Genomic DNA, 4,667 nt, shown 5'->3' on the forward strand with positions numbered 1-4,667 from the left:
CATTCAGGAGCAGGTTGTTCAATTTCCTAGTATTTATGTGGTTTTGAGTGAGTTTCTTAATCCTGAGTTCTGATTTGATTGCACTGTGGTCTGAGATACAGTTTGTTATGATTTCCGTTCTTCTGCATTTGTTAAGGAGTGTTTTACTTCCAATTATGTGGTCAATTTTAGAATATCTGCTATGTGGCACGGAGAAGAATGTATATTCTGTTTCTCTGGGGTGGAGAGTTCTGTAGTTGTCTATTAGGTCCGCTTGGTCCAGAGCTGATTTCAAATCCTGAATATCCTTGTTAGTTTTCTGTCTCACTGATCTGTCTAATATTGGCAGTGTGCTGTTAAAGCCACCTAGTATTATTGTGTGGGAGTCTAAGTGTCTTTATAGGTCTCTAAGAACTTGATTTATGAATCTCCGTGCTCCTCTATTGGGTAGGTATATATTTAGGATAGTTAGCTCTTCTTGTTGCATTGATCCCTTTACCTTTATGTAATGCCCTTCTTTGTCTTTTTTCATTTTGGTTTAAAGTCTGTTTTATAAGAAACTAGGATTGAAACCTTGCTTTTTTTTTTTTTTTTTTTTTGCTTTTTTTGCTTTCCATTGGCCATTTCTCCTTCCCTTTATTTTGAGCCTATGTATGTCTTTGCATGTGAGATGGTTCTCCTGAATATAGCACACCAAAAGTTGTAGACTGTTTAACCAATTTGCCAGTCTGTGTCTCTTAATTGAGGCATTTAGCCCATTTACATTTACGGTTAATATTTTTATGTGTGAATTTGATCCTGTCATCATGATGCTAGCTGGTTATTTCGCACATTCGTTGATGCAGTTTTTTCATACTATCGATCGGTCTTTATATTTTGTTGTGTTTTTGCAGTGGTGTACCAGATTTTCCTTTCCATATTTAGTGCTTCCTTCAGCAGCTTTTGTAAGGCATGCCTGGTGGTGACATAATCCGTCAGCATTTGCTTGTCTGTGAAGGATTTTATTTCTCCTTTGCTTTTGAAGATTAGTTTGGCTGGATATGAAATTCTGGGTTGAAAATTCTTTAATTTAATAATGTTGAATATTGGCCCCCACTCTCTTCTGGCTTGTAGGGTTTCTGCAGAGAGATCTGCTGTTAGTCTGATGGGCCTCCATTTGTAGGTAACCTGACCTCTGTCTCTGTCTGTCCTTAACATCATTTCTTTGATTTCAACCTTGGAGAGTCTGGCGATTATGTCTCTTGGAGTTGCTCTTCTCGAGGAGTATCTTAGTGATGTTCTCTGTATTTCCTGAATTTGAAAGTTGGCCTGTCTTGCTAGGTTGATGAAGTTCTCCTGGATAATATCCTGAAGTTTGTTTTCTAGCTTGGTTGCATTCTCCCCATCAATTTGAGGTATACCAATCAATAGTAGGTTTGGTCTTTTCACATATTCCCATATATCTTAAAGGCGTTATTTAGTTCCATCAGGCCATTTATGTTTCTCTCAAAGCTGGTTATTCTAGTTAGCAGTTCCTGTAACCTTTTATCAAGATTCTTAGCTTGTTTGCATTGGGTTAGAACATGCTTCTTTAGCTCAGAGGAGTTCGTTACTACCCACCTTCCGAAGCCTACTTCTGTCAATTCTTCAATCTCATTCTCCATCCAGTTTTGTGCCATTGCTGGAGAGGTGTTGTGATCATTTGGAGGAGCAGAGGCATACTGGTTTCCGGAATTTTTGGCATTTTTGTGCTCGTTTTTCCTCATCTTCATGGGTTTCTCTACCTTCAATCTTTGAGGCTGATGACCTTTGGATGGGGGTTTTTTGGGGGGGGTCCTTTCTGTTGGTGTTGATGTTGCTTTCTGTTTGTTAGTTTTTCTTCTAACAGTAAGGTTCTTCTGCAGGCCCAGTGCAGTTTGCTGGAGTTCCAATCCAGACCCTGTTCTCCTGGGTATCACCATTGAAGGCTGCAGAACAGCAAAGATTGCTGCCTTCTCCTTCCTCTGGAAGCTTCATCCCAGGAGGAAGCCCGCCCAATGCCAGCTGGAGCTCTTTTGTGAGGTGTCTGTCAACCCCTGTTAGGAGGTTTCTCCCAGTCAGGAGTCACGGGGAACTCACTTGAGAAGACAGTCTGTCTCTTAGCAGAGCTTGTGCACTGTGCTGGCAGAATCCCTCTAGTCAAGATCAGCTGCTCTCTTCAGAGCCGACAGGTAGGAATGATGAAATCCACTGAAGCCGCACCCACAGGCGCCCTGGAGGTTTTGTATGTAAGTCTCTGACTAGGGCTGTTACCTTTCCTTCAAATATGCCCTGCCCAGTGAGGAGGAGTCTAAAGAAGCAGTCTGCCACAGCCACTTAGTTGCACCCAACCCAGACCTCCCAGCCTCCTTGGCACTGTCAGGGGAAAACTGTCTACTAAAGCCTCAGTAATGATGGACTCCACTCCCCCACACCGAGCTCAATTGTCCCAGGTCAACTTCAGACTGCCGTGCTGGCAGCGAGAATTTCAGAATGAGGAACGCATTAGCTGTTTGTGATTTTCATGTCTGTTGCAGGGATTTGATCCATTGCTAGTGCTGGATTTGGAGTCTGAAAAAACAGATTTATCTTACTGAACTCACTTGAAGATGTACTCTGCTGTTTAGTTAAATTGCAGCAGGAGAAAATGTCTCTTTGCAGATCTATTTTTATCTCACTTGCTTTTAGAGACGAGATTGTCTCTGGCACAGTAATTCAACTTAATCTATGTCAAAAACATAAATAGCTTGAAAATACTAAAAAAAAAATTATGAATGGTGGAATGCATTCTATGTGTTTTCAAATTACTTCTATGATATAAAATAAATAACATAATGTTTTGCCTTGGATTTCTAACCTCAGCCCTCAGCCATTTTCCCAAACTATTTTTTTTTTTTTCTTTGAGGCAGAGTCTTGCTCTGTCGCCCAGGCTGGAGTGCAGTGTTATTTCTGTGCTTCTTCCATTTTCCCTTGGAGGAAGGTGGACAGCACACAGACTTGACATCCTTGTGATCAATCAGTATCAGAAGGGACCACTTTTTTTCAGTTTGATTACTTCTCTGGCTTATTCTCTTGATTTACTTTACCTTTCATCAAGTGCTTACATATTTTTAAACTGTATTCAACATTTTTATGGTTCCTGTAACTTCTTGAGAACTTTTACTTGTCTACACTAAAATATTTAAAAATATGTAGGCTTTTCTTCTGAAAGCACAAATATCCACTGTGTACACATGAATAGAATATTTCATAGGCATTGGGCAGCATACAGCCACGTCCTATGAGATATGCCGTTTCTTCATTCAAAACATCTCTCTCAAATATGTAGTAATAGTGACTTGTAAAGGGTAGTCCTTTTGATACTTAAAATTTTGTTTTATGTGCCTTTTTCAAAATATATACTTAACTACAGTGAACAGAACTGACCTAGATACAAAGAGAACTACTGTTTTTGTAAAACATTAAGTTGATAGATTGACTTATCTTATTTCAAGTCTTTTGACTATAGTCACTGTGCTTCCTTTGAGTATGTCCTTGACCTCACAAAAATAATTTGTGGAATCTTCTGTTTATTTTATAAATCAATTTAAAGGAACAAAATTTGTGTATGGCTAAATATTACTTGTTGAGTACAATTTAAAATTTCTACTGTCATTTTAGTGTCCTAGAAGATATGACGTGTTGAATTTCTGCTCTCATAAAGTGAATGATATTGTTAGGCCTAAAGCCTTGCCATTTATTTTCCCCCTCTGTCATACAGTGTGTATCTTTGCTTCACTGCTGAAAAATTTTATTAATTTTTCTCTCTTACTGGTAGTCAAATTTCTAATAAAGTTATTTATCATTCCTTGTGTTTACTTAGTTACTGTATGTTAAACATTTGATTTCTGATGGTCTTAATGTCATTTAATATAATTGTAAATATTTCAATTTGTCATTATTAACAAATTTCTGTAGTATATGTTTTAGACTCTTAGCTATTAAGTATATGTGGGTAAATGACTTAGATTAGTTTCTAAAACATTGTAGGGGCTACTAAGTACTAATCACCCTGATTCGTTAAACTTTTATTCGTTGTACTATTCTTTATTTACTAAATTATTTTGTAATCTTATTTAAATTTATTCTTTTCTTTTCTAAATATTTGTGAAAAAGAGGGGGTAGGCTAATGTGCCATTTTGATAAAACTTCATGTCAAATGGTATGCTTCATTGTTTTCTTTTAGATGTAATAGCTTTTTTGACTCAGGCAATACATGCAAGTATGAAGTATAAAAATTATAGTCTCAATCTTTAAGCAGAGGAGAAACTTAGGTATTTATTGATTGTCACAAAGCTACATTATCCCGCACAATACATAAAACTTTCACAAATCTACATTATCCCACATAACAGGCATGCCAGCTGCCTAGATTTGGAAATATGGATTGTTACAAATTAGAAGTAAATAACTTGATAAGCCCAATTTAACAAATGAAGCTCAAGAAGTGGAAGATATGAGACCTATAATAAAAGAGTAAATTATTTTAAAAATCTTACCACAAAGAAAAATCAGAGTCAAATATTTTAACTGTTAAATTATACAAAACATTTAATAAAAATACCAATCCTTTACAAACACACACCATACATAGATAAGAGATAAACAAACCCTAATTACTTTATAAGGCCAATATTACTATACCAAAGCCA

This window comes from Pongo abelii, chromosome 16, assembly GCF_028885655.2.
Source record: "Pongo abelii isolate AG06213 chromosome 16, NHGRI_mPonAbe1-v2.0_pri, whole genome shotgun sequence".
Lineage (NCBI taxonomy): Eukaryota > Metazoa > Chordata > Mammalia > Primates > Hominidae > Pongo > Pongo abelii.